Here is a 23,942-nt window from a genome sequence, read left to right as displayed (position 1 = left end):
AAGTTTTCTGATTCTTCCTCATGCACAGTGCTAGTGGTTGGCATTAGCGATTCATCGCTTCCAGAACAATTTGGTGTCTCTGGTAAAGACCTTTGTGGGAACACCATCACTGGAACTACCACTGCGTTATTAACTTGTAGCCAAGAACTAGGGAATTCACCTAGAACAGTGCGAATCTTGGTATCAGTCTTTTCTTTTAGCTGAGAATCTTCCTTAGTCTCAACTCTTTCACGCAATTGTGCTGGACATACTTTCAGATTGTCTCTGGATACGGTAGTACATGTTTTTCCGCCGTCTTTGGAGATAGTACACACTTTGCTGTTGTCATAGTTAGATGGTTGAATAGTGTAAGGCTGAGCCTCCCACTGGTCATCTAACTTGTGATTTCTTCTCTTTTTCTTCAGCACTTGTTCACCTGTTGGTAAGGGGGTTGCCACAGCATGTCTATTAAAGTTCCTTTCCTGTTTTTGCCTAGCTTGCGCAAGACTTTCTTCTAAACAATGCTGAACTTTTTGATACTGCAATTGTCTTTCTGTATTCCAATCAGTGTCCATTTGGCTGGATATGGTTTCAGGAGTTAGGACTCCCATTTCCAGGTCGATGGGGAGGTTACCTGGACGTGCATGCATCAAGTAAGCTGGGGCATATCGTGTTGCGCTGGTTGGCATATGGTTGTACATTTCAATCAAATCAGGTAATTTATCAGGCCATTGGTTCCTTTCTTCTAGTGGTAGGATCTGCAATAAATTGATTACCAGATGGTTCAGTTTTTCGCCAAAGACCATTGCCTTGTGGAATGTATGGTGTAGTTCTGATCTTTTTACATCCATAGAGGGAGCAAAATTCTTGAAAGACTTCTGCTTCAAAGGCTGGACCTCTGTCTGTCAGCACTTGATCTGGGTAGCCATGGGGTCTGCAGAAATATTCCTGGAATGCCTTTGCAGCTGTTCTTGCTGTTTGGTCTTTCACCGGAACGACCACTAGGAAACGGGAATAGTGATCCACTATTGTTAAGGCATAGGTATACCCTGATCGACTCAGGGTTAGTTGCACGTGGTCTAACACCACCAGATCCAAAAGTTGTTTAGTGATGATGGGCTTCAAGGGGGCCCTTTGATTGGCAGAATTCTTTTTTCTGAGATTACATGGGCCGCATTCCCTACACCACTGTTAAATAGACCATCTCATACCTGTCCAGAATTAGCAGTCGCGGATGACTACTTCCAGCTTTTTCCAACCAAAGTGTCCCGCTTGATTGTGGTAAGCTTCCAAGACCATGGGCACGTCTTTTCTGGGAACCACGATCTGCCATACCAGTTCATGCGTACGTGGGTTAATTGCTCTTTGGATCAACTTGCCTTCATAAAGGAACAGCTTCTTTCTCTCTTTCCACAACTGTTGGACATCCGCAGGTGCATCAAGAACTAGAGATGAATCTGCTTCTCCAAGGATTTCTTTGACCATACATATAGCCGGGTAACTGCTCTGCGTCTCTGCCCAACCATGGCGGGGTAGTGGATTAAGGGAAACTTCATGAGCGGCCAGACTTCTCCGTCACGTGGTTTGAGTCTTCAATAAAATGCACTATAGGAAACAGAGAAGCGCAATAGGGTCTTATCTGATGACAATATTATAAAGATATGTAAAATCCACTCACCCACTGAAGGAGAAATCAGGCATATAGAGATCGTCAGCTGCTGCACGTCCAAATGGTCAAACAAGTGACCGCCAGTATAACACTTTTAATGGAACTTAGTTTTTTGGACTTTCATGTGCTGCTTGACATAATAGACAATCCAGTTATATTGAAAGATCAATCATTTATTCCCATTTAATCCCAACGCGTTTCGAAGTGAAAAACATTTGTCTTTCCCTGAAGAAGTGTTTTTCACTTCGAAACGCGTTGGGATTAAATGGGAATAAAAGATTGATCTTTCAATATAACTGGATTGTCTATTATGTCAAGCAGCGCATGAAAGTCCAAAAAACTAAGTTTCATTAGAAGTGGTTTGAGTCTTGGGAGGCACCGTGGCGGTGGAATGCCAGCATCTCTATTTCTTCCAGGTTGTCTAGATCTTCTGCTGGAACAGGAGCATTTGGCATACAGGACAAGGCATTGGCACTGGCGTTTTTAGTGCCAGCTCAGTGTTTAATGACGAACTCATAATTGGACAACCGAGCCATCCATCTTTGTTCCAAGGCGCCAAGCCTGGCAGTCTGCAGATGGGTTAACGGACTGTTGTTCGTATAGATGGTAAATTTGGATGAGGCCAAATAGTGCTTGAACCTCTCGGTCACTGCCCAAACGATAGCCAAGAATTCTAGCTTGAAGGAGCTATAGTTGGTAGAGTTCCTCTCAGTAGGACGAAGCTTTCGACTGGCATAAGCAATGACTTTCTCCTTACCCTGCTGCACTTGAGATAGGACAGCTCCTAACCCAACATTGCTGGCATCGGTGTGCAGGATAAATGGCTAATCATAGTCTGGATACGCTAAGATCTCTTCTCCAGTAAGTGCTTGCTTAAGGCTGTTGAACTACTCATCCAACCTAGCATTCCACTCTATCAGCGGACTCTTGCCTCTGGCCTTTTTGGATTGGCCAACTAGGAGATCTTGAAGAGGGGCTGCCAATTTAGTAAAGTCTTTGATAAAGCATCTGTAATATCCCACTAGGCCTAGGTATTGTCTGACCTCTTGGATGTTGGTGGGTACTTGCCAGTCTCTGATGACAGTCACTTTGTCTGGGTCAGGTTCTACTCCTTCTGCACTCACAACATGGCCTAAATACTGCACTTTGGGCTTTAGAAAATGACATTTAGATGGTTTTACCTTTAATCCGAAGTTGGACAACGCCTCCAAGACCTCTGCCAGGTGTTGCAGATGTTCCTCATAGGTCCTGGATGTGATGTACAATGTCTGCAAGATATGTTTTCTGTTGCAATGTGCTAAAAAATCCTCCATTTTGTAAGAAGCTGCCTGCCAGTGTCTCAGTTACATTGCACACTGCAGCAGCTTCCCTTCCCTTCCCCCCAGGTGTTATCAATCAAACTTCCTGCCACACCATTTGGCTTCTCTCAGCCTCAGCTGAAAGAGGGAAAAAAGTGCGGGAAAGGAAAAAGGTCTTTGTTTGAAATAAAGGTTAGTAGTAAACCTTTAAGAGCCTGCCCTGCGAAAACCGTACCAAGTAGAGATATGAAAATCATATTTTTGTAACCTGAGCGGTCCCAGCTTCGATACCGCATATCTTTCGAAGTTCTACCCTGTCCAGAACATGAGATAGGATTTGCGCCCAAATGGACGGTCATATCGCATAGATGTTTGATGTTTTCTTGATAGGCTCATTACGCTGGGAAACATGATACCACTGATGAGCCCATACCAGCTTCTCCCATAAAGTTATAGCTAATCTAAGTTTTGTAGCCAAAACATAACTTGGAGGAGTGAGGTGGGATCAACCCAGAATGCACCTCTCCGTGATGTCACATAGGAAAGTCTATAAGGCATTCCCTGGGCAAACCAGCTCACAAGAGCTCCAATCCTTGTGCTGAGCAGAACACAGATGAGTGGAGATGTGCAGCTCCGCCTCCACCCCCTTAAAGCCACATGGGATGCCTAACAACAACTGACTGAATGTGAGTGTACCTTCTTTCATCCACTTTGCTTTATACTTGTCTAATGTACATAGTTTATGTCTCAATTTTATAGCAACTTTTATCTGTAATCACTGTCCTCTTTCGGAAAATAAATGATTTAATATTTAGCCTGTCTCCATGCTCTAAGAATCGAACTATACGCCTTTGATAGATAATCGCTACTAATTCAAGGGGTTTGCCATGGACCCTCTTAATTTAACACTGTGAATTAAGTAACCGTGACTGGTGGCAGCGCGTTGTGTACGGCTATTGCGGCTTGCTGGCAGTACAGAAGGGTCTTATATTGCTGAATAAGGGGCTGCGGCCACAGCATTGATAATTCCCTTACTGCAGAAGCCTAATTGCCGGTTCACAACAGGCAGCCCGTCCGGCGACTAATTATCCTAGGTGCAGTTCCCTGACTGACCTGAGGGTAAGGGGGGCGCCGGAGAGCTGCGAGTTCCAAAGTGGAACTGAGAAAGTGGGATATACATAAATCCCCGCAGTACTTGGAAGATTGATAGCAGTGGCGGGGCATCCAAATTAAACCCCCCTGCGGCAAATTGTAGAGAGAGAGTAGCTTGCTGGATATTTTGGTCACATGGTGCCAGTGGTGGGATAACTAAGATAAGCCCCAACTGTGCCTGTGATAGCCGTGTGCCGGCAGTGTGTCTCGTCCCTCCGTCCGCTGATACACCCGTGTCAGTGGTGGGACTGTGACATAGTGGTGACACAGGGTCCGCTGTCCATCACGTTTTGGTGACAGCGGGACCCCCGTTAGTCGCCCGTATTTGGACGAACGGCCGTGGGCTGTTCGTCACACTGGAATATACAAGCACATTGTCCAAGTACAATAGCACAGTCTCAAAGTTCATATGTCCCAGGCAACATTTCATTATTCTCTGAAAGGTCCCAGGAGCACTGCTCAATCCGAACGGCATGTAATTAAATTCACATAGCCCCATAGGAGTAGTGAACGCAGTTTTTTCTTTGTCTGCCTCAGCAACAGGAACCTGCCAGTACCCACTGGTTAAGTCCAAAGTGAAGAAGTACCTAGCTGATTTTAACGCTGCTAGAGACTTCTCTATGCGCGGTAAGGGGTAAGCATCTTTGTAATTTTGTTAAGTTGTCTGTAATCTACACACATGCGCATTGTACCATCTTTCTTTTTGACTAACACCAGGGGAGCTGCCCACGAACTGTAGCTATCCCTGATTACCCCTGCTTGTTTCATTTCTCTTAGCATACCTTTTGCACACTGATAATGAGCTGGAGGTACGGGACGATACCTTTCTTTGATAGGTGGGTGATCTCCTGTGGGGATGTTATGTTGAAACCCTTTCACCTGCCCGAAATCCAAGGGATGCTTACTGAAAACCCTCTCGTATTCTTGCACCACCCGCTGCACTCCATTTTTCTGATGTACAGGAGTGGAGTCGGTGCCAACATGTATCTTTTGAAACCATTCCTCCGTCTGAACAAAAGAGCCATTGCCATCCGTCGCTTCTGACGGAGTCAAGCGTTCTACAGCCTGAATATCGTTGTTGCTGACTGTGAACAGTTTGGCTACGGTTGCATAATGAAGCAAGCAAGTTTCCTCCTCTTCACAGTTCAGAACACATACCGGAACCCTGCCCCTTTTAACATCAACAATTCCCCTGGCCGTCAGCAGGTCTGCTATCTGAATAGACTGGTTCAAGGAGAGCTTGGTAGTCCCATCCTCTGATGCCTATGAATGCTCTGCACCAGATGAGGGTCTCACTCCTAGAGGGAAGCATAATGGAGTAGGGATCACTCACCCTTACGCTACCAATCTCTCCACCAGTTAACACCACATCTTTATTGGGGGCATGCGGTTCTTTGTACGGGGCCGACTCAGCTATGTCTTTCAAAATGGTGATGACCTCACTTAAACAATTTTCATTCACATTTGTACCTAATGTTATGATAGGTTGACACTCTGCTCTGTCCACCTCTACCACCATGAGACCTTGAGCTTTGAGCTCCACTTTCCCCACTTTAATGACAACCTCCTTGTACACCACCTGTGTCAGAGGTTGACCATTACTTGCTATTAATGACAAGTTACCATCAGGAAGTTAGGTGAACTCAGCATCAGTCCAATATCTCTGGTACAGTGTGTGAGGCATTGTGGTTACCTGTGATCCAGTGTCCACGATGGCGGTGAAGGGGATACCATCCACTACCACGGGTATAAGTGGACGTCCTCCAAAATACCTGTTTCTCCAGTTAGTTGGACCAGATTGTCTTACTCCTGGGGGGTGGTCCTCGGCTCCAGGGGTCCCCCAATTAAAGGACATTCTCTTTCAATATGATCAACCTTATGGCACCATCTGCAGATGGGTCTCCCAGTTGAGTCAAATTGGTCAGTTGTTCTCCTGCCGGAGCGAGTCAGTCATCGCTGATGTTGTAGCATCCTCTTTTGGATCCTCTCTTTGGGGGAACAAGTCTGGAGAGTCTGAACAGTTTTACATAGAGCAGCCATATTTTTAGTCAGTTCCTGTACTTGCAATCGTAAATTTGCAGTAGAATCATCAATTGGAATCTGCACATGCTGTACTGCAGGCACCTGGGGTGAGGATACTGCCCCCTGGTGGTACGTAACTGCTGGATGTTTAACTGGCTCAGTGCAGACATAGGTAGATTCTCTTAAGATACGGATGGATCTGTCCTTAAACTGAACAAAGTCTATGTCAGGGTTCTGCAATGACATCATGCGCAGTTGTGCCTTACTGGAATCAGACAGAAGACCTTCAATGAACTGCTCTTTCAGCATTTTGTTCTCATCTTTTACACTGTCTGGATCAATTTGTTTAATGGCCCGCAGCGCCTCCTGCAAGTTTAAGGCATATTCCTAATAGTGTCCTTTGATTTCTGTCTGCAGCTGAAAAATCGCATCTTTATTTTTGAAGCAGTACAGGTGTCAAAAGTATCCTTTAATTTAGCAAAAATGTCTTTTACAGTCTTTCTATTAGTTGCTGGCCAAGATTTAACTTCTCTCTGAGCAGCGCCACTGAGCCGACTTGTAAGTATACTGACTTTCTGCTCCTCTGACATAGGGTAAATTTCAAACATGCTGCGCAGCTTCACTTTGAAGTCACTAAAAGTGTGCGATTCACCATTGTACTGTGGCAGCCATGTCGCACCAGGTATATAAGGCACGGTGAGAGGCAATATGGGAGCTGCAGCTGCTGCACCCTGAGTGTCGCTGAGATTAGACATCTTCCCCCCTAGTTAACCCTTGCAGGGGTGCGACTCACCGCTTCAGTTGCTGCAGGCCGTTACTCCTGTAGAACTTTAGGCACGCATGGTATCCTGTCCGTATCCTGTTCATAGACGCCAAAAATGACGTGCCCGAGGGGCGTGGGAAAATCGTTACCGGGCCCATTAACTTCAATTGGAGATGTCACAGTGGCGATGACCCGGTCCATGGCCCCAGGCGGTCATGTAAAAGGGGTAGACTTGGATGGGGATAAAGTTTATGTAGTGATTCGTGATGCCAGTTGGAGTGTTCGACTGTAGTATAGCCGGCACTGCAGATGATAGTAGATGGTGATGGCAGTGCAGATGTTAAACCCTCTCCCACCAGGGCAGACCCCCAGAGATTGTGATAAGTAATAAGGCATGGAGTAATAAGGCAGGAGACAAGGAAAGTCACTTTATCATTTACTGTAGTTCAGATGCAGTTCAGAGGAGATATTACAACTCTCACCAGGTTACAGTCTGCTCTGGAGAATGGGAGTTATCCTTTGCTCTGCTGTGACTCAGTGTAAGCTTCCTGCTATTCTAATCCCTTCAGGGACCAAGGCTTCCCAGAAATTGGAACTTCTAGTATAGCCACTACTCACTAATGATATCTATAACTTTGTACGTAACCCCCTTCTCATGTACAGCACCATGGAATTAATGGTGCTATATAAATAAATAATAATAATAATACTGTGTTTTCCTCTTCGGGCAACTTGTAGCTTGGATCCTGTGTGAAGTTCCTTCTTGCAAAATCCTTCACTGATCCTAGTTTGCTGCTGTATTCCCGGGGAAAACACTCCACTGTAGGTTGTATAAACTCACACAGTCTCTCAGCTTACCACCTTGCTCTGAAAGCATGGATGGCCTAGGGGCTGATTCCCTGATGCTTATTTGCTTTGCTCTTAGAGGGACCACATGTCATCATGGCTGCCAGGAGTGTTCTCCTTCTTCCCTTCTACTTCACTGAAACAACTTTCGACTCCTCCCCCTCCCAGTAAGGGCATGTCTGCAAAGCTCTAAGTTTCAGAGCAGTAAGGGAGTGAGGTAAATTGTGTGTGTGTGTTGTGGTCTCTAGCAGAGAAAGCATAACTCCCATTGCTCAAAAAACACATACAAAACAGTACATATTTAACCCTTTTTTGGCGGTAAAGACGCAGGGCACCACAGAAGATTCCGGGAAAGTGTGCTGGGCAGTGTTACAGGAAGGAAGAAGAAGCAAGAGATGGAGAGGTTTTCTGAGGAAGGAATTGTGTGTGCTGATGTTTGTTGTTAAAAAAAGGCAGTGAAGAAATGCACCTACTATCTGCTGTGTATGGTTCAAATTAACTTATTCTTCAGTAAAAAGAAGTTTATTTTTGAACTATGGATTCTTTCACTTAAAACCATAACATTTGGTCCTGACCAGTCGAAGACAATTCACCATGAGGTCTGCAGAGGCGTATCACCATTGTAGCAAAAGTCCACACACTTTCATATATATTGTTGGGACATGGAAGACGAGTACTACCTCCCCACGCCACCTTACCACTGTTGTCTCAGGTGAGATTATGTCACCATTAAGCATATTGCCTTGTGAAAGACTAAAACCATCAAGATTCTTGTCTGCCTGCGAGTAAAGTTGTTGAGCCATCTGGTATGCACAACTATGCTCTTTCCACGATTCCTGAGTGGAGAACTACTAGGTCACCAAGGATCACTGTATCCAATATGTAGTGACCAGAAAAACCATTACTAATGTATGTTATATGTCATACAGTAAGTGTGTTCTCTATTCCTTATATGATTACACTTGTGACACCGGCTCCCCATCTTGCCTTGGGAGGAGTTAAGTTATTTGATGCTATGCTGCCCTCTCCTGCCTTGTTTTGGTATTACAACTTGTAGTACTATGTTGCCCTCTTCTGCCTTAGTTTGGCATTGCAACTTGTTTTTCTGATTTGAAAATAAGTGGCAGTTGGAGGTGGTGCGTGGGGGACTGAAAAGGTTCAGTTATGGGTGGTTTTGGTGGTGAGAGGAGGTAGAAAATTGGGGCTTCTCGTTTGGGCAAGCGCGGAGTACAAATAGCACCCTGAGACAAGAGAAGGAACTGCAGAACTGCGCAGCAGATTTCCCAGATACTCCGAACCGATTAAGGTCAGCTGATCCTCCCCCTTCACGCAGCACAGTTAGTCAAATTGAAAGTTACCGCCATCCTCCCAAGGCCGGGACCGAGAGAAGGCTTTGACCGTCGCAATGTGTAAGAAACATTTTATCTGCTATCCATTACTGTTATACTGAAAAATATAAGAATTGTTACAAGTCTTCAGTAAAGTTCATCTATCAAGTTTGCACAGGACCCCCTTCTTTCATCCACGGCCTCATACCTTGCGGGCATCAACATCAGTCTCAGTCTCATATATCCGTCATGTCCCCTTTATAATTGCCACCTAACCTAGGGATTGTTAGAGCCATCGGAGTCACCGTGACTGAACCACCCTCTGAGATACTAGGCCCTGCATCCCACAAGGTGGTGCATCAATTAAAATGGCATCACAAACAGGATAAACCTTCTGTGCCTGCATGTACTCTAACTGTTTACTAAGACTGTTTTAACAGAGCTCACTACTCTAAAAGTGAAACTCACAATGGCAGACGAAAGTGAAAATGAGCCTCTTTGCAACAGCACTTCTGGTAAAGCCCCCACTGAATTTGTGCTTCGCACCATGCCATATTATTTGGGAGCTCCCTGGATGCCACATTATAATGGGGAAACCAACACATTGCGAGACTTTAGAGAAAAAAATGACTGCTTTATTTTGCCTCTACCCCATGACAAATGACCAAAAAGTCATTTGGAAACCCTGAGTGGCCAACTCCAAGGTGCAGCTTTGAGACAAATCAAGTCCTGGCCCAAAGTTCAGAAAAGAACTGTAGAACAAATCTTGGAGCAGTTAGAAAGCATATTTGAGGTCCGCTCCGCATCAGAACTAAACATCCGTTTTTTTGGACAAAAACAAGATGTTAACGAGTCACTAAGAGACTATGATTTATCCTTGCAAGAAGCTTGGAGGGCTATAATACATGTGGAGCCCCAGGAAGCTAGGGTTACAGATGAAGTCCTGAAAGAGCAGTTTATTGAAGGGGCTGCCACAGAAACCCTACGCAGTCAGCTAAAAATATTAGCGCTCCAGCATGCAGATAGCTCCATCCAGGAATTCAAAGAACTTGCTATTCATATTTTAGGGAGAGAATTTCGCCCAGTGGCTAAAAAACTTAAACTATCTACCTTTGCTAGTGATACAGCAGTTCAATCGTTGCATAATTTTCCAAGAAGTAATGTCCTGCTGTCGCAAGCCGCTGAAACACAGGCTCCAAATACTAATGCTATGATAGAATTGTAGCAGAGTGTATTTTTTGAGAATCCACCGGTACACAGGAAAACTACTGAGCAAGTTATCTTGAGTAAGCAGCATTTACTTCTTATGGGTAAACATGAGATAACTATTCAGAAGCACACAGCCCCTGCTGCTGGTGTAATACACTCAAAAGCGAAAGTAAAACTAACATCAACAATAGAGATTCCCTCCCCACAATACAGCAAATATATCACTTCACACTATCGCCATCTGCTGTCAGGGTAGTGTAAAGTCCTCCTTTCATTTTTAATAAGTCCATTTCTGTTGCATATGCCAACAAGAATTACATAAACAGATGGCGGAGTTAGCTAGCGGACTAGCCGAGGTCTGCAAGAAAATAGAAAATCTAGAGAGCCCGCTACTAGAATCTACGCCCAGAACCCAAACGAAATTCCCTGCTGACCGCACTAGCCAGGAATATCAAACCCCATCTGGGAAAAGATCCACTGACCATTTTGACAAGCAGGGTAGGCCAATCTGCAGATATTGTCATCGATCTGGACATTTGGAATGTCAATGTTGCCATTTAAAAGAGCAACCCCCGAGGCAGAGGGCCGCACCCTCGGGAGGACAGATGGTAGGTCCTGAGAATGTTACTTGGTTCTCCAGATATGTTGGACATCGTCCGGAAGTGACCATTCACATTAATGGAGTTCCATTTACTGCACTGCTAGACACTTGTTCCCAGGTCACCACCATAACCAAAGACACCTTTGAAAGACATTGGGACCCTAACCTACTTATGCAACCGCCAGATCAGTGGTTAGTTGTCATAGCCACTAATGGACAGTCTGTACCTATAACAGGGTATTGGGAACCCACCATTTGTGCAGGAGAAACACAACTTCCACAACAGGGAGTTCTGGATGTAAATGTCCAAAAACGCCAGACACCTCTGTAATTCTAGGCATGAACGTCCTGCCCAACTGTTGTGGAGAAATGTTAGAGACTCTTCGCAAATCAGTACCCACTGCTTCACAAGAACAGCAAAGAGCCTTGCAGAGAACTATCAAAGTGTTGTCAGCGCAGCAGCAGCAGTTCAGTAATCCTCGCGGCGAGATCGGTCGTGCCCGCATCTGTGATGTACGTCCTGTCATTTTGCAACCCAACACTGAAACTATGCTGTGGTGTCGTGCTCAACCAGGGATCCAAGGACAAGCCTATCATGCCCTAGTAGAATCCCTACCCATGGCAGAGCATCCTATGCTTATGGCTGCATGGAGTCTTTTTACGGTATCTGCAGGAAGGGTACCAATTTGTCTGTTAAACCTAGGTGACACTGCAGTGGAACTGAGAAGGTGCTATCCTGTAGCTCAATTATCCATCATTTCCTACCAGGATGTAGTGAGTCCAACTCGAAAAAAAGCCCAACAGGCGACTCAAGTAGCAGAGGGGAACAGTGAAGCTCAAGTAGCCCCGTGGTGGTCTGACATACATGTAGGAGAGGTAACCACCCCATCTAAACAAATCGAAGAAGTACTGAAGCTTGCTCGAGACTTCCATCAAGCCTTTAGCAAACATCCTATGGATTATGGTAAAGCGCGGGAGATAAAGCATACCACCCCCACTGGTTCTCATCCTCCCATTAAAGAGCGGTACCGACCCATTCCACCGGCAATGTATCAGTCTGTCAAAAAAATGATGCAAGAAATGAAAGATGCTGGAGTAATTCGCGAAAGTCACAGCCCCTGGGCTGCACCTTTCATTTTGATGAAGAAAAAAGACGGCAGTATCCGATTCTGCATGGACTACCGCAAGATAAACAACATTACCCATAAAGACACATATCCATTACCATGCATCGAAGAGTCACTAACAGCTCTGGGGTCTGCTGCATATTTCTCCACCTTAGACTTAACAAGTGGGTACTGGCAAGTGCCTATGTTGGAGGAAGATCATGAGAAAATGGCGTTTACCTCCCCAGTGGGCCTCTTTGAATTCAATGACATGCCTTTCGGACTCTGCAATGCCCCAGGAACTTTTCAAAGGCTAATGGAACGTTGTTTGGGCCACAAAAACTTTAAGACTGTTTTGCTTTATCTAGACGATGTCATAGTCTACTCAAAATCTTATGAGGACCACTTACAGCACCTGGCAGAAGTTCTCCAGATTCTCATCAAACATGGCTTCAAAGTCAAACCTTCGAAGTGCCATTTATTGCAGACCCAAGTATGCTATCTAAGACATGTTGTGAGTGCTTGAGGAGTGAAACCTGATCCAGACAAGACCACTGTGGTCATGGATTGGCCCACACCTACTACCTTGAAGGAAGTCCAAAGTTTCTTAGGATGTACGGGCTACTATAGATGCTTTATACCTAACTATGTCCAAATCGCTGCACCATTGCAAGAACTTTTACGTGGTCACCCAAAAAAGGAAGGAAAAAGATCTATTATTAGTAGAGTTGAGCGAAACGGGTCAAAAAATTTCAAAAGTCGCCGACTTTTGGCAAAGTTGGGTTACATGAAACGAAACCCGACCCTAGGATGAGGTCGGCCACGAGGTCGGCGACTTACGCGCCAAAGTCGCGTTTCAAAAGTTTGTTTTGCGCTCTTTTTCAGCCAATCAGGATCCATAGACACTGTGGGCAACGTGATGACATAGGCAGGGGTCACCACCATCTTTCAGAAGGGCATGCAAGTGATTGGCTTGCTTTGGTGGGCGTCACAGGGGTTATAAAAGGGCGCGCACGCCGACCGCCATCTTAATTCTGCCAATCTTAGCATAGGGAGAGGTTGCTGCTGCTGATTCTGTAGGGAGAGCGTTAGGCAGGGAAGAAGAAAAAAAAACTGCTTCTGCTGCTAGCGATTTTGCCTGTACAACACACCAGTCACTGTGTGTGCAGTGCAAGGGGAGGCTATATTGTGGTGGATCAGCGGTGTTGGTTGTTAGGCTGCCTTCTAAGGCTTCCTGACAGCTGCATTGCTGTTTACCCACTGCTCTGCAAACTGCTTTTTTAAAAGCAATCCCAATTTTTTTTTTTTGTCCTGCTGAGGTACTGAGCATGCATTTTTTCCACACCATACAGCGGTGTACGCTCCTCACACAGTACCGTGTAACAGCTGTTATCACAGCCACAGTGAAGCTATCTGTGTGTCACTCTGTGAGAATAAGTCGAGGACATGTTCCGTTCTTACAGACCTGCACCTACTAGTTTTGTCTAGCTTTCAAACAGTTAAATATATTTGCTGTTTGATCACATTCAAAACTATAGAGAGACAGCGTGTGTCAGTCCGTATACTTAAAAAACACGGAGCTTGACAATTTTACGTACACCGGACAGCCGTGTACGTGCACGCTCCTCTCAGTACCGTGTAACGGCTGTTATCACGGCCACAGTGAAGCTATCTGTGTGTCACTGTGGAAGGATAAGTGGAGGACTTGTTCCGTTCTTACAGACCTACACTCCAGGGAGATTCCTATTCTGCCCAATTCTACATACACCTTGTAGTTTGTGATACACTAGCCAATTTCTGCCTGTGACATAGCGCTCTGATATTCAGTGGGCCTCACACAATCCAAAAGTGTCCAGTGTCCACAAGTGTGTGCAGAAATTCAAAATCTCTGTGATCCTGTAGTCACTTTTTTCACACCTGTGCCATCGAGCCTGTGACATAGCGCTCTGATATTCAGTGGGCCTCACACAATCCAAAAGTGTCCAGTGTCCACTAGTGTGTGCAGAAATTCAAAATCTCCCTTATCCTGTAGTCACTTTTTTCACACCTGTGCCATCGAGCCTGTGACATAGCGCTCTGATATTCAGTGGGCCTCACACAATCCAAAAGTGTCCAGTGTCCACTAGTGTGTGCAGAAATTCAAAATCTCCCTTATCCTGTAGTCACTTTTTTCACACCTGTGCCATCGAGCCTGTGACATAGCGCTCTGATATTCAGTGGGCCTCACACAATCCAAAAGTGTCCAGTGTCCACTAGTGTGTGCAGAAATTCAAAATCTCCCTTATCCTGTAGTCACTTTTTTCACACCTGTGCCATCGAGCCTGTGACATAGCGCTCTGATATTCAGTGGGCCTCACACAATCCAAAAGTGTCCAGTGTCCACTAGTGTGTGCAGAAATTCAAAATCTCCCTTATCCTGTAGTCACTTTTTTCACACCTGTGCCATCGAGCCTGTGACATAGCGCTCTGATATTCAGTGGGCCTCACACAATCCAAAAGTGTCCAGTGTCCACTAGTGTGTGCAGAAATTCAAAATCTCCCTTATCCTGTAGTCACTTTTTTCACACCTGTGCCATCGAGCCTGTGACATAGCGCTCTGATATTCAGTGGGCCTCACACAATCCAAAAGTGTCCAGAAATTCAAAATCTCCCTTATCCTGTAGTCACTTTTTTCACACCTGTGCCATCGAGCCTGTGACATAGCGCTCTGATATTCAGTGGGCCTCACACAATCCAAAAGTGTCCAGTGTCCACTAGTGTGTGCAGAAATTCAAAATCTCCCTTATCCTGTTATCCTGTAGTCACTTTTTTCACACCTGTGCCATCGAGCCTGTGACATAGCGCTCTGATATTCAGTGGGCCTCACACAATCCAAAAGTGTCCAGTGTCCACTAGTGTGTGCAGAAATTCAAAATCTCCCTTATCCTGTAGTCACTTTTTTCACACCTGTGCCATCGAGCCTGTGACATAGCGCTCTGATATTCAGTGGGCCTCACACAATCCAAAAGTGTCCAGAAATTCAAAATCTCCCTTATCCTGTAGTCACTTTTTTCACACCTGTGCCATCGAGCCTGTGACATAGCGCTGTGATATTCAGTGGGCCTCACACAATCCATAAGTGTCCAGTGTCCACAAGTGTGTGCAGAAATTCAAAATCTCTGTGATCCTGTAGTCACTTTTTTCACACCTTTGCCATCGAGCCTATAACATAGCGCTCTGATATTCAGTGGGCCTCACACAATCCAAAAGTGTCCAGTGTCCACTAGTGTGTGCAGAAATTCAAAATCTCCATTATCCTGTAGTCACTTTTTTCACACCTGTGCCATCGAGCCTGTGACATAGCGCTCTGATATTCAGTGGGCCTCACACAATCCAAAAGTGTCCAGTGTCCACTAGTGTGTGCAGAAATTCAAAATCTCCCTTATCCTGTAGTCACTTTTTTCACACCTGTGTCATCGAGCCTGTGACATAGCGCTGTGATATTCAGTGGGCCTCACACAATCCAAAAGTGTCCAGTGTCCACAAGTGTGTGCAGAAATTCAAAATCTCCCTTATCCTGTAGTCACTTTTTTCACACCTGTGCCATCGAGCCTGTGACATAGCGCTCTGATATTCAGTGGGCCTCACACAATCCATAAGTGACCAGTGTCCACAAGTGTGTGCAGAAATTCAAAATCTCTGTGATCTTGTAGTCACTTTTTTCACACCTGTGCCATCGAGCCTGTGACATAGTGCTCTGATATTCAGTGGGCCTCACACAATCCAAAAGTGTCCAGTGTCCACTAGTGTGTGCAGAAATTCAAAATCTCCCTTATCCTGTAGTCACTTTTTTCACACCTGTGCCATCGAGCCTGTGACATAGTGCTCTGATATTCAGTGGGCCTCACACAATCCAAAAGTGTCCAGTGTCCACTAGTGTGTGCAGAAATTCAAAATCTTCCTTATCCTGTAGTCACTTTTTTCACACCTGTGCCATCGAGCCTGTGACATATCGCTCTGATATTCAGTGGGCCTCACACAATCCATAAGTGTCCAGTGTCCACTAGTGTGTGCAGAAATTCAAAATCTCTGTGATCCTGTAGTCACTTTTTTCACACCTGTGCCATCGAGCCTGTGACATAGCGCTGTGATATTCAGTGGGCCTCACACAATCCATAAGTGTCCAGTGTCCACAAGTGTGTGCAGAAATTCAAAATCTCCCCTGTCCTATAGACACCTTGTACCTTGTTTTACATTACTATATGGTTTGTTGGATTTTGTCTACATTTCTACAAAAAATGAGGAAGGCTGGTGGAAGGGGCCGTGGAATTGGGCGGGGGTTGGCAGCTGGTAATGATGGTGTTGGTGGTGGATCTGATGGTAGTGGCAAGAGCAAAATAGGACCGAATGCAGGAGGTGTTGAGCCTGCGTCATCGTCTGGCTCCATAAGGCTTCGAACGCTTAGTTTTCTAGGAGTTGGCAAACCGCTTTTAAAGCCAGAGCATCAGGAAAAAGTTTTGTCTTACATTGCTGACTCAGCCTCCAGCTCTATCGCCTCCTCTTCTGAAGTTGTAAAAAGTAAAAGCACTGAGTCGTCATTGGAGGCTCATGTTCATGAACCACACCTTTCCTTGTGTCCTTCACCCCAACCAAGATTGAAGGATGACGCAGGCCATACTACTGATTACTCCATGGAGCTGTTTTCACATACCATGCCTGGATTATCAAGGGAAATGGTGAATTACCCAGGCCAAGATGAATCTGACATGGAGTGCACTGATGCACAGCCGCTGATAGATGATTCTGCTGGTACATTCACTCAGAGCACTACATTGTCCTCGCAGTGTACAGAGCCAGATTCTGACCCTGATGAGACTCAGGTGCCCCTTCCCGCACACTATACCACCATACACGGTGACACAGAGGAAGGTGCACATGACATTGAAGAGGAGGTGATGGATGACCCAGTTGTTGACCCAGATTGGCATCCATTGGGGGAAGAGGGTGCTGCTTCCAATAGCTCAGATGAGGAGCACCCACAGCAGACATCAACATCGCAACAGCTGTTATCTGGCAGGCCCGGAGCACTCCAAAGACAGGTTCCAAAAATCAAAAGAGTTGCTGGACAGCTTGTCCAGAGGGTCAAAAGATCACAGCGTGCTAGGCCGCAAAATGTCTGCCAAAGTAGGAAGAGTGCAGTGTGGCACTTTTTTGAACAAAATCCTCATGATCAGGCCAAGGTTATCTGTAAGAAGTGCGCAAAGACCTTTAGCCGAGGGAAAAATCTGAAAAATTTGAATACCAGTTGCATGCTTAGACATTTAACCACCATGCACTTGCAAGCGTGGACACAACACCAAACCTCAAGTGCCACATGTGCAACTGATCACAAAGAAGGTAGTCAGCAACGCTACATTGTTTCCCCCACTGTAAGCCCACCGGTTAGCACAGCAGCAAATGTTGAGGTGTCGTTGCAAGGCCACAGCACTCAGGTAATCCCACTGTTATATCAACGAAATACTGAATCTAGGCCATTAGAAAGAACACCAACTCCATCACCATCATCAACCCTCTCTCAGTCCGCCCTGTCCACCGCTACTTCCACCATATGCAGCTCTCAAGTCCAGCTCACCCTCCCAGACACTATGAGTAGGTCAAGAAAGTACTCAGTCTCTCATCCGCGTACACTGGGTTTGAACGCCCACATTGCCAAACTAATCTCGTTTGAGATGATGCCCTATCGGTTGGTGGAAAGCGCAGCTTTCCGCGAACTCATGGCCTATGCAGTACCACGATATGAAAACAAAAAGCAAAAAACACAAATATAACTAAAAAGTAAAAAATATACTGCAAATAATGCATAAAGGTAATGATAATAATAAGGGTATTTAGTAAACTTAATTTTGATCAAAATAATGTACAAGCCATCCCGCCACGTCACGGCAACCCTTGTGGGACAGTCCCTACTCTAGTATTTAAAGCCTTTTCACTTGCCAAGTGGCGTGAATGTGAATAAGGGTCGAGCGACTGAACCACTAGTAACAGCTTAGGCCAGACTGGATGGCTTTCCCAGCTCAGAAAGAGGGAGGTCACACCCATATATGCACTGAATGCACAATGAAATGAATAAAAAACAAATCTGAACTGAGAAAAGTAAGTTAATGCATATGCACAATGTAAGTGCATATTAACACATGACCATTAACCAGAGAGAACAAAAAGCAAAAAACACAAATATAACTAAAAAGTAAAAAATATACTGCAAATAATGCATAAAGGTAATGATAATAATAAGGGTATTTAGTAAACATAATTTTGATCAAAATAATGTACAAGCCATCCCGCCACGTCACGGCAACCCTTGTGGGACAGTCCCTACTCTAGTATTTAAAACCTTTTCACTTGCCAAGTGGCGTGAATGTGAATAAGGGTCGAGTGACTGAACCACTAGTAACAGCTTAGGCCAGACTGGATGGCTTTCCCAGCTCAGAAAGAGGGCGGTCACACCCATATATGCACTGAATGCACAATGAAATGAATAAAAAACAGATCTGAACTGAGAAAAGTAAGTTAATGTGTATGCACAATGTAAGTGCATATTAACACATGACCATTTTTTTTTTGTTTTTTAGTACCACGATATGACCTATCCAGTCGCCACTTCTCTCGCAAAGCCATCCCAGCCCTCCACCATCATGTAAAAGACCGCATTGTCCATGCACTCAAGCAGTCAGTGAGTGGAAAGGTGCACCTCACAACTGATGCATGGTCCAGTCGGCATGGCCAGGGCCGTTACGTGTCCATCACTGCGCACTGGGTTAATGTGGTGGATGCAGGGTCCACAGGGGACAGCGGTGGTGGGACAGTGCTGCCTAGCCCACGGTATAGGAAACAGTTGGCTGTAGGCGTTCGACCCTCCTCCTCCTCCAGAAGCGAAAGCTCATCCACAGAGCTCAGTCGTACGAGCACTCCATCTGCAGCTGCCACTGTTGCACACGAGGTGTCCCCCTATCGAGCAGCTAGTGGAAAGCGTCAGCAGGCTGTGTTGCAGATGATGTGTTTGGGCGACAGACACACCGCCGAGGTGCTGGCCGAGTACTTGAAGCGACAAACTGAGTCATGGCTGGGCAGTGTACATCTTGAGGCAGGCAAGGTAGTTAGTGATAACGGCCGTAATTTTGTGGCAGCCATAGCCCTTTCAAAACTCAGCCACATACTTTGCTTGGCTCACACCTTGAACCTGGTGGTGCAGTGCTTCCTCAAAAATTATCCGGAGTTAACAGCCCTGCTCCAGAAGGTGCGAAGACTGTGCGCGCACATCCGCCGGTCTCCTGTACACTCCGTTCGTATGCAGAAGCTGCAGCGATTGCTCCACCTTCCCAACCACCGCCTCATTATCGACATTGCAACAAGGTGGAACTCCACCCTGCACATGGTGGAGCGGCTGTGCGAGCAGAGGCAGGCCATAATGCATTTGTGGGAGGATACACGGCCAGGCACTTTGAGAGCAGACATGGAGTTGACAGGCGTGCAGTGGTCGAAGCTGAAAGACCTTTGTAAAGTCCTTCAGTGTTTTGAGGAATGCACACGGCTGGTAAGCGCAGACGACGCCATCCTAAGCATGAGCATCCCACTTATGCTTCTGCTCATGCAAACTTTGACGCACCTCAAGGAGCAGGCGTCTGCAGCCAATGTTGATGAGGAGGAAGAGGAGGAGGGAATCCTTGATGACATTCAGCCATTGTCTGCTCAGGGACCTCTCCTGGACGAGGAGGAGGAAGAAGAGGAGGAGGATGATGGGGATGATTACTTAGGGGAGGAGGATGCATCTCGTGGGGCAAGTGAAAATGTTGGCGTGGCAAGGTCTGGTACAGGGTTTGTGCGTGACTGGAGGGATGTGGATTTGCCAGAAAGTGCATCATTGACACTGGGAACATTGGCCCACATGTCAGATTATGCCTTGCGGATCCTAAAAAGGGACCCCCGCATTGCCAAAATGATGAACGATGACGACTACTGGTTGGCCAGCATCCTGGATCCACGCTATAAAGGCAAATTACAAAACATCATGCCACAGGAGAACCTTGACCTAATATTGGCTAATAAACAAGCAACTCTGGTAAATCGGTTGCTTGAGGCATTCCCAGCACACAGCAGCGGTGATGGTTCTCACACGAGCCGTACGGGCCGGGGGCAGCTTGGCAGAGGTGTTCGTGGTGCACACAGCAGAAGTGGCGTTGGAGACAGGGGTTTCATGACAATGTTGTGGACTGATTTTTCAAATACCGCTCACACAACTGGTAATACTGCATCGATGGAAAGTGACAGGAGACAGCAGTTGTCAACTATGGTTACAAACTACTTTTCCTCCCATATCGATGTTCTCCCACACAGGTCATTCCCCTTTGACTATTGGGCCGCTAAACTGGACACCTGGCCTGAATTGGCCCAATATGCCTTACAGGAGCTCGCTTGCCCAGCTGCAAGTGTGCTATCGGAAAGAGTCTTCAGCGCAGCTGGATCAATCCTGACAGAAAAAAGGACCCGTCTGTCAACCCAAAATGTGGATGATCTAACCTTCATTAAAATGAACCACGCATGGGTTTCCAAGGATTTTGTCCCACCTTCCCCTGATGACACATAGGGTGACAGAAAAATGGCTTGCTTTGGTCCACCTCTTCCTGGTACTTCACCTATTTCGCCTTTTGCATCAGCTGAATGTCCAACATCAACATATGCCACTTTCTAAAACTCCCTAACTGTGCTGCCTCCCCCCCCATGGCCGGGGTCACCACCTAGCGCACGACACCGTGCGAGTTCCGTTGCCCTGGACAGGTGGGTAGGCCGACTCTTGGGCGCGGGCACTGGCACAGGGTCCCTCATAGTGCAATCAAGTGTCTCTGACGGTGGTGGTGCACACCCGCCGTCAGACACACCTCTGTACTATGAGGGGCCCAGTGCCAGTACCAACGCCCACGAGTGGGCCCCCCTTGCTTGGCCAGGGCCCCAGCATTTGCAATCTTTACCTCTCCCTGCTCCTCCGCTGTGTAATCTGGGCCGTCAAATCCATACTGTGCCTGACACCGTCTGAGCCTGCCTCCTGAGACATATATTTTGAATGTGTACGCTATCCATACATGTTATCCAGGGATACGGTACCCTTTCTAACCTTTGTGCAATGACGTGCAATCCATACTGGGCCTAACACCGTCTGAGCCTGCCTCATGCTGTATAGACATATATTTTGAATGTGTACGCTATCCATACATGTTATCCGGGGATACGGTACCCTTTCTAACCTTTGTGCAATCACGTGCAATCCATACTGGGCCTAACACCGTCTGAGCCTGCCTCATGCTGTATAGACATATATTTTGAATGTGTACGCTATCCATACATGTTATCCGGGGATACGGTACCCCTTCTAACCTTTGTGCAATGACGTGCAATCCATACTGGGCCTAACACCGTCTGAGCCTGCCTCATGCTGTATAGACATATATTTTGAATGTGTACGCTATCCATACATGTTATCCGGGGATACGGTACCCTTTCTAACCTTTGTGCAATGACGTGCAATCCATACTGGGCCTAACACCGTCTGAGCCTGCCTCATGCTGTATAGACATATATTTTGAATGTGTACGCTATCCATACATGTTATCCAGGGATACGGTACCCCTTCTAACCTTTGTGCAATGACGTGCAATCCATACTGGGCCTAACACCGTCTGAGCCTGCCTCATGCTGTATAGACATATATTTTGAATGTGTACGCTATCCATACATGTTATCCGGGGATACGGTACCCCTTCTAACCTTTGTGCAATGACGTGCAATCCATACTGGGCCTAACACCGTCTGAGCCTGCCTCAGGGGAAGAGTCTTGAGGAGATCATTTGCATATTCCCAGTGCCTTCTGGGATAAGTGAAGAGTCTCCGCGAGCTCAACGATCACTGGGTTTTGGCTGTTGCAGCTGAAAAGAGGAAATCGGAAAACCAGGGGAAGAGTCTTGAGGAGATCATTTGCATATTCCTCTTTCCCAAAAGAGGAAATCGGAAAAACCGCGCGCCTCTCGGCGCGCGAATTTTGGCTCATCTTTCATCGTTTCTAAGAAATCTCAAGATGGAAGAGGCCAGGAGCCATTTGGTGAGCTGCATTTCTTGCTACATGTTCACAGATTTACCAGTGGAAAAGCCAAACTTCACATGCCACAAATGCAAGCTTGTGTCCCTGTTGGAGGAAAAGTTGCAAAATCTCGAAGAGAGGTTAGCTATGTTGAAGATCATTAAGGAAGGTGAAGAGTTCTTGGACAGAGCAGAATTATCTCTTCATGTTACAGAAAGAGAAGAAATTCGAAGTGCACCTGAAGAAACAGAGGAATGGAGACATGTGACCCAGAGAAGCAGGAGGATCAGGAGGCAGTCAGCACCCATACTGCTCAGAAACCAGTACCAGGCTCTCACGCAGGAAAACGATGAAGAAATACATCAGGATAAGACTTTGCCAACAAACAGCAACCTTGTACGCCTTCAGAGTCCTCCTGGATGGAGAAAGAAAAATGTTGTGAAGAAGAAACGGAGAGTGGTGGTCATGGGGGATTCCCTGTTGAGAGGAACAGAGGCCGCTATCTGCAGACCGGATATAACTTCAAGAGAAATGTGCTGTCTTCCAGGTGCAAAAATTAAAGATGTGTCTGACAGGATATCAGGACTATTCAGACCTACAGATGACTACCCATTCCTGCTACTACATGTGGGGACAAATGACACCGCAAGACACGACCTGGAAACCATCTGCAGAGACTTTGAAGACTTAGGCAAGGAAGTGAAAGAACTGGGAGCGCAGGTGTCTTCTCTTCCATCCTCCCAGTGGATGGCCATGGAACAAGGAGGTGGAATAAGATTCTGCAGGTGAACAACTGGCTACGTCGATGGTGCCGTCAGCAACGATTTGGATTTCTGGATCACGGAGTGAACTACTTATACGATGGACTACTTGCTAGAGATGGGGTGCACCTTACGAAGACTGGAAAGCATGTATTTGGAAGTCGCCTTGCTACACTTGTAAGGAGAGCTTTAAACTAGAACAACATGGGAAGGGAAGCAAAAGACCAGAAAAAGCCATACACCTGACAAATGCTATTGAGAACTCTGCTATTAGAAGTGGAAAGGAAGAACAAAGACGAAAGAATCTAATTAATAAAAATATTGGAGAAAGAGAAACCAATCACAAACTAAAATGTTTCTATACTAATGCACAAAGCATGGGCAACAAACAAGGAGAATTGGAACTACTAACACAGGAAAAGAAATATGATGTCATTGGAATCACTGAAACTTGGTGGGACAATACACATGATTGGAATACAAGACTAGAAGGATACAACTTATTTGCAAGAAACAGACTTGATAAACGAGGAGGGGGTGTTGCATTGTATGTTAGAAACGCGTATATCTGCACAGAGATTGAAGCTTCAGAGACTGGGAGTTCTGTGGAAACTGTTTGGGTAAGAATACAAGGACAGAGCAATGGAAAGGACACCATTGTAGGCATTTACTACAGGCCGCCTGTGCAAGCTGAAGATATGGATGAACTCTTTATGCATCAAATGGCCAAGTTCTCCAAAAAATATGACATAGTTGTCATGGGAGATTTCAACTATCCAGACATTTGTTGGGAATCTCTCTCAGGCAAAACTAACAGGTCAAGGAAATTCTTATCCTCTCTTGCTGACAACTTTATCTTCCAAAAGGTAGGGGAGAAAACAAGGGGAACTGCTACCTTGGATCTAATCCTTATAAACAGGGAGGAAATGGTTGAGGAGGTAAAAGTGGCTGGAACCCTAGGAGGTAGCGACCATGCTATTTTAGAATTTTGGATAACTAGAGGCGGAAGACCTGTGAAGACTCAGACGTCAAGGTTAGATTTCAGAAAGGCAGATTTTAAGGGATTCAGAAAGATAATTGGAGGGATCCAATGGCTGGAT

This window comes from Dendrobates tinctorius, unplaced genomic scaffold (genome assembly GCF_039654945.1).
Source record: "Dendrobates tinctorius isolate UK_male_01 unplaced genomic scaffold, ASM3965494v1 ptg000028l, whole genome shotgun sequence".
NCBI classification, from domain to species: domain Eukaryota; kingdom Metazoa; phylum Chordata; class Amphibia; order Anura; family Dendrobatidae; genus Dendrobates; species Dendrobates tinctorius.
Note: the sequence above shows the minus strand (reverse complement) of the source record.